This window comes from Terrapene carolina, unplaced genomic scaffold (assembly GCF_002925995.2).
Source record: "Terrapene carolina triunguis isolate 2854851 unplaced genomic scaffold, T_m_triunguis-2.0 Scaffold62, whole genome shotgun sequence".
In the NCBI taxonomy this organism is placed as follows: Eukaryota; Metazoa; Chordata; order Testudines; family Emydidae; genus Terrapene; species Terrapene triunguis.
In genome coordinates, this window is record NW_020664413.1 from 58,134,544 (window position 1) to 58,147,479 (window position 12,936).

Sequence of the window (12,936 nt, forward strand, 5' to 3'; positions counted from 1 at the left end):
CTCTGCCATTTTGCCTGCCTCTCCCTCATATTAAATTCATTTTTCTGCTTTAGCATGCAAGGGCTTAGACCCCTGCTCCTGCCTGCCGAGCGCCACATGGTGCTGATTGACTTAGGGCAAGGGAGTGGCAATGACAAACACAGGATAAAGTGCTTGGATTTGTTCTTTTGACAGTTTTGGAGAAAGAAAATTGGCCAGGGAGGCAGGGGCTGCGAGAGACTATTTTTATTGAGCGTAAAGACTGTGAGAAACAACTGGGGGTTTTAAATGGGAGTGAATAGAGACCTTTCTTCTATTAGTGAGTTTAGTGCTGGGGAACGGTGCCAGGCAGACAACCGTGGAGACTAACATTCACTACATATACAAGGAATGGGTCCTGTGTAAGCACTACCCCTGCTCTGCACTTCAAACCGGACTTGGAAGGATCACTTCCATCTCCATGTCCAGTCACTCCTTGACCTCTCTGCTGAATCCTGCCCGCGAGGGGAACAGTTATTGCCAATTGTAGTGGTGCTTTTATAATAGCCAGCTGTCCACTGGAAGGCAGGCTGTGCTATCTTGTCAAATGGACCATCTCTTCTAGCTCGATTACGTACAGAGCTATGCCCGGTCATAAACCGTATTATAGATGAATTGCTGCACTATGAATGGTTAGTTAGTCCAGTGTTTTGGATGAATGTTCCTAAATGCTTTATAAGAGAAAACAGAATATTTTATGTTTTGGTTTTTAATAAAGGAAGGGGAAATGCTGTACTGTTAGTAGGAACCATTAGCTATTTATTTTTAAAGGGGGAAATGCTCACGTTCTCCTTCTTTACCCAATTTAGTTTTGTTTTTGTAATTTAAAATCCTATATTACACATAAACACCAACAGAAGACCATTGCAATGGCCAACTCAGTGATTCAAGATGATCTAGCAGCGTGTCAGGGGGGTAGAAACCAAAAGAAAAAAAGCACGAAAGAGCTACCAGTATCTAGTTCAAACAGGAATTACCTCGGGGAAGTTCTATGGTCTGTATTATCCAGGAGGTTGGATGAGAGGATTTAGGTGTATTTAGATGCTGCTGTGCTCAGCATTACAATGCCTAAGTGATGTAGGAGTTTAAATCTAATTTTCGAAAGTGAATTAGGCATTTAGGAGCAAAAATCCCATTGATCTTAAAATATTTGGGCCTAGATGATTATTATTGTCCCTTCTGGCCTTAAAAATTTATGAAGTTGCACCTCAAGAAAATCAGTTGAATAGAACATAGATTTACATATTCTAAGGCCAACAGGGACCACGTGATAATCTCATCTGACCTCTGATGTAACACAGGCCATAGAATTTCAACCAGAATATAAGATCCCTCCAATTTTATTACTTTATATAGTAATATACCAATCTGTTTTACTATGAGAACATTTGGTAGCCATTAGCAGTATAAATGGAGTATCAGAGACAGCCGGTGACAACAAGAACATGAGATGCCAAATAGAGAATCAGGACAAAGGAAAAATACAATATAAAGTCTTAGTTGAAAAAAAACCTACCAGGCAAGCATCTTCAAGAGATAATACATGGGAAATAATAGAAACAAGTTCATGAAAGTTCAATATTTGTTCTTGGAAACCAGACTAAGAATACACAGCCTGGAAACGTACAAAGATAAGAACAATTTGACACTCCAATCCTATTCATAAAAACATTTCTGCTTTAATAAATCAGGCCATTTTAGGAAGTGCTGAGTTTATACGTTTTGGCTTTATCAACAGTACTTCAATAATGTCTTGGAAATAAACTTCACAGGAAAACCTCGGGTGTTCAATTTAGTTTGAAATGTTTTAGGGTAGAAATGGAGATAATGAAATTATAAAGATAATAGTGGCTTAATGTTTTGTTGCTCACAGGAGATTTATGGGCTCCAATATAACCTCAAGCCATACATATGGCATTTAAAAAAAGAGAGAGCGAGAGAGAGAGAGAAAATAATAGATTTGTGGCTGGAGAAACAGCGTATGAGGGATACAAGTGTACAAAAAACGGTATGAGTGCTTTGTCTGGATGGAATGAGTAAGACGTGTTGCTCTTTACAAATGTTATCCCTACCTCTGCGCACCTCTCCAAAACCACAAACGATGTTAAATGACTAGCGTCTAAATAGAGTAGGACTTATTTCACAAGACTCATTTCCTCCCTATGCAAATTATGCTTAGAGGGAATACTGTGCAAACTGCAAGTCTGAAAAAGCCTGTGAAAATGTCTGGCTCCCTCCCAAATTGTATGCACCTTAACAGAGGAGTTTAGTTTTTGTTGTACAAACTCTGGGTGTCAGGGGGAATGGAGGGGAGAGAGAGAGAGTGAGCACATGCTGTGGGATTTGGAGCTTGCTGCTCCAGTCTAGCAGCTAACAGTGGCTGTTTTTCCTTCTCATTCTCCGGCTGGAATTAAGTCGTGCATTTTTTCCTTGAGGAAAGGGGCCTCTTCTTAGTGCACACCCAGAATCCCACAGGAATGCTCCTTTGAGACCCCTTGGGCAGACTGGAAGGGCTGGCTACATTGTGATGAAACACTGGAATATTTTGAGATTAAAAATGGGATGTCTTGCCTAAGCAGGACTCAGCATAGGAAAACCACAGGAGGAGAGATGCAGGAGGTTTCGGTTCTGTATACTTTGTGGCAGGAAGATGGATTTGGGGGAGCCCTGCTGTGCTAATTGGACAGATTGGCTTGACAATGAGTCCAGTTCTGGGCCATCGCGGAGCCCTGGGCAGCAGCACAGTTCGCCAGCGCCCCAAGTTTACAAAGGCTTTCAGAGATCACTAGGCAGGAACCCGCCTGCAGTTTACATTCCCAGCTCAGCTCTTCCTCCTTCCTAGGAGCAGAGTCTGAGAGGTTGGTAGGCAAACTGCATTCAGGCACCGGGGGTGAGGTCAGGGGAGACCCTACGCACACGCAGTAGTTCTTCAAGCTGACAGCTCCAAAATGAACAGAGGATGGGGCCCTGCTGAACTGAAGAAACCTCAAATAGCCATCTGAGGGCAGAGACACCCCCCAGAGACAGCCACTCACCCTTTGCTGCAAAGCAAGTTTTATTGTTTAAATAAAAGACTGAGGCCCAGGGGTGCTGAAACGGGGGGTGGAGGGCAGGAGGCCATGGCTCCATCACTTTTAAACGCGGGCGGGCTATGCTCTCCCACTTTTTACCGGCTGTAAGGGCGAACAATGGGGGGTAGGGGGCAGAGAGGAGCAAGTAGGGGGGCGGGGCCTCAGGGGAAGAGGTGGTGCAGGAGTGTGGCCTTGGGGGAAGGGGCGGCATGAGGGCAGGAGCTCCGGGAGAAGGGGCAGTGTGGGGGGAGGGACCATGGTCCCCGCACTTTTAGAGAGCTTCCATCACTCCTGATGAGAACCTCCATCTGACTCTCTCCCTCCTCTCTCTGAAGCTTTACTACAGCCCTAGAGGAAGCCAGCTCATCCATTAAAGTCAATGGAAACTGGATCGGGCCCCAAGTTATTAACTGGGGAGTGACTGTGCAAGTAAAATGAGATGATGTGATCTTAGTATGCAACGTCAGGATACTCATACCTGTATTAAGCCTCTGAGCACGCCCTTTGTGAACTCAGCGTTAAAGCCTGAGTAGACTCCGAGCAAGCTGAGTACTCACGTGGTAAATAAAGATTCCTCGCTGTCTCTCCTGATAAACCTGACACCTGCCTGCTCATTAAACATCACCATCATCTATGGCAGAATCCATAGTGTCAGATCCATCAAATTAACATAGGCTAGAAAAAATTATCTTTCTTGTGAGCTCAGGAGATGGATGATGGAGTCTTGCATGGGAAGGCGGCCTGGCTTGTGGCTAAGGTGCCGGAGTGGGTGTCAGGAGATGTAGGTTTCATTCCCAGCTCTGCTGCAGGCTTCTTGTGACACCTTGGGCAAATCACTTCTCTCTGTAGGTTTCAGTTTCCCATCTGTAAAACGGGCATAATACCATTTCCTTTCTCCCGCCCTTTGTAAATCCTGTCTATTTAGACTATAAGCCTTTCAGGGAAGAGACTTTCTCTTACTATGTGTTTGTACAGTGGCCAGCTCAATAAGTCCCCGTTTTTGATTGGGCCTTCTAGACACCAAAATAAAATGAATACTAACACTTTAGTTCACTGGTTCAGATTCAGCCATGTCAGCAGTAAACCATGACTGATGAACCTCAGGGCTTGTCTACACAGGGACACTCAGGAAAGTTAGGCTGAATTAAGTAAAGGTGGGAAGTTAAAGTGCATTAGTTAAAACCCATTAGTCCCCTGTGTGGATACTCCCATTAAAAAGTAAAGTGGCCTCAGTTTGCTTTTGGCTTAATCCCCTTCAAGGAGAATTTTGCCGTTTCTATCGCTGGCCTTGCTAAAACAAAAAAGCAAAGATGGGTAAAAAATATTCTAAAGAATTAAACATTTTCAAGCCCCCGTGATAAAGAGGTCTTGGTTTGGTTCACTACATTTTAGTTATCAGATTTGGGTCAGTTCGTATTTTATCTATGCTAGCTTGACTTTCTTTTGAGCTGGGAATCATTATTATCTGATCGACTGTTTGATGGCCCACATGAGATGAACTCTAGCTAAATTCCAAGCGTAACATGTGTTCACATCGACCACCCTAACTAAAATCTTTATAAACATCTGTAAAAATTGGCATCCTTTATGGTAATGCTCAGCTGATTTTAACATTATAAGAATGAGCTATACTCCAGGTCAGGAACAGATTTTTCTTCTGACAGTACATGGCTGTTAGAGCCAGTCAGAAAGTGATTGCCCTGTATATTTGAAAATAATAGCATGACCCGTGCGTTTTAGTAGCTTTATCCCTTACACATGGAGAGCACTCAGATGAAAATAATGTTATCCCACAACTAATTTCAGTGCTGATATCATCATTCCTGTCTTCTGAAGCTGGTTGTCTCAGAAATTACAGGGCAGTGACTGCTCTTAAATCCATCTACATTCCTACTGGAGGTACTCTATGTTTGGAATAGTAGGTGCAATGGACTAACCCTATTGCTGGTGCATAGGAGCTGTTCACTGGGTCAAACCACGACTACTTGACGTTTAGGAAATACTTTTGAAGGGCAAATTCATTATACTGGAGGCTACCGTACATGGCCAAGTACAAGACCCGGGGCCTCCCTGCTCTGACTTAGGGGAACGAGTGACGTATAGGAGAGTCTCAGATTTCATTATAAAAAGAGAGTGGCCACAGTGCTGCAAAGGGGTCTGTGTGGCCAGATGCTTCTACCTATTCAGAGCCCCAGCGGACTCGATGGGATTCCATTTGAGAAGATTCTGGCATCCACATGGAGGTTACTGCAGCATGAGGGCATAAGCCTGTAGCCTTTTACCCTGTGGTGACCGTTTGGAAAACCAATCTCTAGCTTTGAGAAATTGTCATTGATTTTTCCTTAAAACCATGGGTTATTTACAGGCTCCTTCCCTAGCCCCATGCTGGATGTGAAATATCCTTTTAGTGTTTTATTACACCCTTCCCCTGTAACTAAACCACTGAGCACATTGTTAATGCGTAACAACCACCACCACTAATCCTAGTGCGACCAAGTCCGGGCTCCATCCAGTGACACTGAATTGAGAGAGAGGGAGAGAGACTGTGAATCTGTGTTCTCTGGTGCATGAGTAATGCTGGGGGAAGGCTAATATTTCTTCAGGCTTATGAGTTAAAAATCAATAAAGTTTTGAAAAGCTTGAAATGGTGAGGTTTTAAATGATCTAAACACTGTTTGTTATGAAAAATGCATGCTTAAGCTTTGGCAGAGTCCAACCAGCACTGCCGTGTGGAAGCTGTTAGTAATATTGACATTGTGATCGTCTCCCACTCCAAGATCATTTGAATCCCCAAAGGGTGCCACTGTATTCTTGTGAATTTCATTTTGTGGGTTACAGTATAATTCGTGAGATGCTAGAGCAGGTGCAAGTTTGACAGCCACCATTATGACTGACACAATGGGGACTGAAATGGGGAACCTCCAGAGCTAAAAGTATCTTACAGCTTGAGTTAAAGGGCTGAATCTGTAACCTGTAACAGACTCACATCCTCTATGGAGCAGGCCTAGTGTAGAGACACACAACACACACTTACACAACCATACCCAGAAACCTCCCAGCAGCAATTTATACCCCACTGAAACAAACTCACAAGAACACACCCTTTGTTGTTATTCCAATCAGGGCCGGCTCCAGGGTTTTTGCCGCCCCAAGCGGAGGGAAAAAAAAAAAAAAAGCCACGATCGCGATTGGTGGCAGCTCCACCGCGCCGCTTTCTTCTTCGGCGGCAATTCGGCGGCAGGTGCTTCCCTCCGAGAGGGACCGAGGGACCCTCCGCCGAATTGCCGCCGAAGAGCCCGACGTGCCGCCCCTTCCCCTTGGCCGCCCCAAGCACATGCTTGCTCAGCTGGTGTCTGGAGCCGGCCCTGATTCCAATCAGTCTGATTCTCCTCTCCACCCGCGTAACCCCACTGACCTCAGCAGAAATGCTCCCAATTTATACTGGTGTAAGTGACCGAAGAATCATGTTCAAACAATGGAAGAGTCCTAAACTGCCTAGGAAGGAGTCCTGCGGAAAGGGATTTGGGGCTCATAGTGGACCATAAGCTAAATATGAGTCAACAGCGTAACACCGTTGCAAAAAAAGCGAACATCATTCTGGGATGTATTAGCAGGAGTGTTGTAAGCAAGACATGAGAAGTAATTCCTCCGCTCTATTCTGCGCTGATTAGGCCTCAACTGGAGTATTGTGTCCAGTTCTGGGTGCTGCATTTCAGAAAAGATGTGGATAAATTGCAGAAAGTCCAGAGAAGAGCAACAAAAATGATTAAAGGTCTAGAAAACATGACCTATGAGGGAAGATTGAAAAAATTGGGTTTGTTTAGTCTGGAAAAGAGAAGACTGAGAGGGGACATGGTAACAGTTTTCAAGTACATAAAAGGTTGTTACAAGAAGGGAGAAAAATTGTTCTTCTTAACCTCTGAGGCTAGGATAAGAAGCAATCGGCTTAAATTGCAGCAAGGGCGGTTTAAGTTGGAAATTAGGAAAAACATCCTAACTGTAAGAGTGTTTAAACACTGGAATAAATTGCCTAGGGAGGTTGTGGAATCTCTATCATTGGAGATTTTTAAGAGCAGGTTAGACAAACACCTGTCAGGGATGGTCTAGTCCTGCCATGAGTGCAGGGGATTGGACTAGATGACCTCTCGAGGTCCCTTCCAGTTCTATGATTCTGTGAAAGAGAGGTCTGATTCTGACCATAATCCAATGTAAATCAGGTGCACTGGTGTAAATCTAGCCTAAAAATGAGAATATAGGTAGGCCCAACAGAAGTGAAGTGAAAAATCAGTAAATGAACAGAAGAAAACTTGGACAGAAGGGGCCAAATCCAGCCCTGTTGTAAACAAATGCAATCCTACTGACTTCAGTGGGGTTGCACCTGTTTGTACCAGGTTTGAATTTGGCTCAAGGAGTCAAACAGTGACCAGGGGGAAAGAACTACATATCACTGCAGGCAAGGGAAACAATGTGGAAACAACACACTGTATGAAGACACTGCACTTCAACCCATAGATACGGTGGATATATAAACTATCAACTGTCTTATGAAAAGGGATCCATATATGTCAGGGGATGTGCAAGAATAGGAACAGATTCCAGACAAGGAACTACTAGGTTCCTCCCATATTATTGAATGCAATTTGCTCAATGTATCAAGGAGGTTCGGTTGGCAGAGTGAGCTATTAATACAGATACAGAGAAAATTAAACCTCTCACAGCAGCTGATGGTCCGGCATTAATTAGACAAGACCCAGCACAGGCTTAGGAATGATCACAGTATGAGAGGTGAGCTAACAATGATACCAGCAGCACGCAAGCAGAGCAGAGCCGTGGCAGTTGTAGTTGCAGGCCTCACACTTCTGAATTCTTGCATGGTTATGGTTTTGAAAGGTGTCAGATGGAGGCTCAGCAGGCTAATGATGTGGCATGTTCTGATGAATTAATTTCAGGTTCCCCACCCCTTGCAAAATAGTAAAAATTGTGAATTGTAGAACTTAATGGGATCATACTGCTCTTTCCTCATGTTGTCAGCTTCACTTAATTTCCTCCTTCTATTAACATGTCTAATGCATATGTCGGTGGAAGCCCGACACACTAGTGGCAAACAGAATGTTGTATGAAGGCGGCAATGTGTTAAAGCAATTGAGCAAGCAAGCACTAAAGTTTGCTGCCCTGACCATATGGTAGAGTGTTCAATTTCCCGTAGTGGAAGAACGTGGCTGTCATAGAAAAAGATGATGAATAAATTTACTTAGGGCAACTTATTATAATGAAGAATGACATTCCAGGGGAAGCAAACAGGGAAATGTAGACTCTGATGAGGAGCATATGGGAGGCATTAAGATACAAGCAGGAGGAACAGGGCTGTGTGCTTTAAAAATGATAGACATTTAATCGATGCTTGTTGCTGGTGTTGACATATGCAAGTGAGAAATGGGTTTTGATTTGGAAGACAGGAAGAAGGTTAATGGCAGTAGAGGTGCTTGTGGAGTGATTGATACTTGGAATAACTCAGGCTGAAAGAGAGAGCACCTCTTGCAGTTGGGCAATACACTCAGGAGAACAATGTGAGTTAGACAATAAAAAACATGAAATGATTGTGGGCAGGTCACTTGGCTACAAGGAGAGCTGACAGGCCAAACAAGCAATGATCAAGTGGTAGCCAAGAGAGAGCATGGGAGAGCGAGGCTGGCAGAGGGGAGGGAGAGGCCAATGTTTCAGGCTCGATCTGACAAAGGGACCTATGGCTAGAGAATGACAGAAAGAGATGGGGTGGAGGAAATGGTGTCAAGCAATGAGTCAAAAGCATCTGCTGCCGTTGCTGCTGCTGTGTGTGTGGGTTTATAATGCATGGGTGGGGGGAAGCTGTATTGTATAGCTTGTTCTGTGTATCCGCTAACACAGTTTCAGTGAAAGTAATTGGTATGTTCTGTCTCCTAACGTGCAGGACAGACACTGCAACAACGGCTGGAGAGAAGCTTTTCTGCTCATAAAAGTCATTTCGCTCATGTGTGTTCTATAGAAAATAAACAATAAAGGCAAAATTGCACCCAGGCCTGTGCAGATGTAAAGCGGTGGGTGGGAAAGAGGATGCCTGGAGCCTCCCTCCCTTGTTCTTTTGCACATCAGTCTCGCACAATCAGAATCTGCTCCCCAAGTGGCAGGACTACAGGAGGTTAAGGCCCATGGTGGCGGTAAGCTCCTCAAACAGACTGGGAAAGCAGAGCTGGTCTGTGCACATAGGTGCCTGCTGCATCCTGTCAAAGGGTGGGGAAGGGGCCCCACTCAGACACCGGGCCTCCAGGAGTTTCCACCAGGTGGTAGGACTTTGTATCCCACCTTCCCAGAAGCTGCGCCCGGAAGACCCAATACTGTGTTTGGGGTTCCTGGAGGTCAGGAGGCACGGATATTATAGGCTTGATAAAGAGCAGCATTATGCAAGCTGCAACACCTGCAAGAGCTTACCAATTCTTTTCAGCTGTGTCTCCCTCACTAAAGCAGACTGCCAATTGCCGGGAGGTGTGTGCAGAACTCCAAAGGGGGAGATTTAAGTCACATTTCCCACCCCACCCCCCATGGATTTCTATTAAAGCCAGGCTGCCAGAGGTGGAAGGTGAGCTCACAAGCTGCTGTATGATTTAGCATCTCGTTCTGTTTCTGTTACTTTCTCTAGATGGCCGTCATCACTCTGACGAGCAGCCATCATTTTTATTTAGTATTTGTTAAGCATTGGCAAGGTGTTTAGATAATGAACAACAACTAATAGAAATAAATGGCTAAATGCACCAGTGGTCCAGGTCCTAGAGCTGGACAGATGATACACACGCAGCAGAGAAACACTGGCTCTGAGGGTCACTTACCTGAAGGCCCCTTAAATGCTAACCTAGCAGCATAAAGGGGCCACATAGGGTCCCTTGAGAATACCAGCCTTTCCCTTTCTGATATGGAACTGGCTTGGGCTCTAAACCAGCCCTGCTTCCCACCTCTGGCATAATGGGTCTGCTAGTGGTGGAGAGGGCACATGGCAGAATGCATTGGACTGTGGATACTCTCTGTTTGCCAATGCCCACAGGAGGCAGAGCATAAATTAGACCAGCTCAAAGGCTGCTGTGACTTACACCTGAGGCCAGGCAGAGCTCTGAACAGCCCCAGAATATGGGGAATGTGCCAATGTGATTGAGAACCACCCAAGAGCCTCCATTCTTGCCCTGTGCGCAGGAGTACAGTGACTGAGAATCATGGCTACTGTCTGCACAAAACAACTCCTTATAACAGGAAAAAGAAAGCAGATTCACTCATTGGGTCAACCCAGCCTGCAGACCTCTGGAGACAGAGCATTCACCCAAAGAGGTACTACAGTGGCAAAGGCTGTCCACAATCCTTACTCCACCTGCAGGTGCAGTGCAGAGACTCCATAGGGCTGGCTAGAGGTAAGGTGAGACCAAACCTATGGGGGCCTGATGGAATTCTGAAACTGCCCTGCCCTAGGGCTCTGAGTACAGTGTCCCCTGCTCCCAGGCACGGTGGTAGGTGTGCTTGTGAGGTTGCACTCCATATGTTTATGGAAATATGCTTGTGAGTGTGAATATAATGTAACTGGAATATGCTTTATGCAAAAGGTCTCTTGTAAGGGACCATTACAAAGCTTATAATCTACTGAGTGTGTTCAACCTATTTGTGTGAATGTATCATTCTTGTATCTGAAGCTAGAAATATGAAGTATTACTCTGAAGTCCTATTGTAATTATGCAAAGAGTGGGGACCATTAATGGTGGCTTGGAATCTTGATGGCTCCCATTGACTAGGACAATTGGTTGTGAATGGGTCTATTTACCTGCAAGCCTTCCTGTGTACCTGACATGGGTAATGAAGAATGAGGTCTTACAGTGACATGTGACCATGTCACATTATACTGGAATCCATCTTAAACCTGGTGCTTTTCCATTTAGAAGGAGGGGTGGGGACCCAGAGAGACAAAAGAGTCCTGCCTTGGGCCACAGCTATAAAAGGCGGTAGAACAGAACAAAAGAGGCTGCAGTCATGAGAACACCCCTGCTTTCCACCTAAGCTGTCTGCTGGGACTAACAAGGACTGTACCAGAGAAAAAGATTGGGCCCAGACTAGGAAGGAGTCTAGTTTGTGAAAGAAGCTTATTGGAACATCTCTGAGGGTGAGATATTACCTGTATCAGTTTCTTAATGTATTAGGCTTAGACTTGCGAGTTTTTGCTTTATTTTGCTTGGTGACTTACTTTGTTCTGTCTGTTATTACTTGAAACCACTTAAAGCCTACTTTTTATATTTAATAAAATCACTTTTGTTTATTAATTAACCCAGAGTAAGTGATTAATACCTGGGGGAGCAAACAGCTGTGCAGATCTCTCTATCAGTGTTATAGAGGGCAGACAGTTTATGAGTTTACCCTGTATAAGCTTTATACAGAGTAAACCAGATTTATTTGGGGTTTGGATCCCATTGGGAGCTGGGTGTCTGGGTGCTGAAGACAGAAGTACTTGTTGAGCTGTTTTTGGTTAAGTCTGCAGCTTTGGGGGTGTTGCAGCAGGCTAGTGTGTCTGGCTCAACAAGGCAGGGTTCTGGAGTCCCAAGTCATCAAAGAAAACGGGCTCAGAGGTAGTTTCAGCACATCAGGTTACAGTCCCAAGGAGTCTCTGTGACCGAACCCGTCATAGTGCTATTCACCTTCACCTCCACCATGCCGACAACAATAAAGCTGGGCTTGTAATTAGATTCAATAGTTAATGAGCTTAGTAGTCAGAGATGAAATATTGTATTTAATTTTGAAATAGTACATTCACTTATTAGACTTTTAAAATACTGATTTGGTGCTAAAAAGATAATATTCCTTTAATTTCTCATGAAAACCAGAACTTTAATTAAAAAAAGCTATTTTAAGACTCAAATGAGAGCACTTACATAAAGGAGCTAAGAAATCACACAAAGCCATCCTCATGCAAGGTTGAAAGAGGTGAAATGTAGAAAAAATGGAGGGTTTTAACTCTGTCACATTCTGCCCAATGACAGGATAGGGGTAGGCCAAGCCGGTTTGGTAAATTCTGGGCTTTGCCAAATACAGGGCACTCATTCACAATACCTACTAGTGAATTGTGAGGATATGTGGTGGGTGAACATCATAGTGTTTGAATGTTCAAATATGTGCTAAGGAGAGAGACAGTGTGAGAAAAGAGATGGGGAGAGAGAGAGGGCCAGATCCTCAGCTAGAATAAATGGGCACAGCTCCCCTGAACTGAAGTCAATTGAATTTTACAACTCTAATGCGTAAACTGAATTGAAACCAATGGAACCACAAGGACTGACACCAAGAAAGGAGGTGGCCAAAGAAATCCAATGAAAGGACTGGCTAGCAAATGCTCCAGTATGTGGGCAGGGTGAGCAACAAAAAAGAGTGTGTGTGAAAAACAAGCAGAGAAGAGGGAAAGAGGGAAAAAATCACAACAAAACAGTTGGTACAGAGTGATCCAAATCTTCAGCTGGTGCAAATCCATGTCGCTCCTGCAATGTAACTGGAGCTTTGCCAATTTATTCCAGCTGAGGATCTGGCCCAGTATACAAGGCATCCACTTGTGCCAGTCATGCTTTTGGGGGTGAGTCTTCTATTCCCTGGCATATAGTCAGGGAGACATGTTTCTAACTCAAATAATCTTTGAACAAAACTCAACAGCATGAGGCTAAATCATAGAAAGAGCGCTATGCAGCACTGTTGTAGCTGTGTTTGTGCCAGGATGTTAGAGACAAGGTGGGTGAGGTACATAAGAACATAATAATGGCCCTACTGGGTCAGACCAAGGGGTCCATCTAGCCCAGTATCC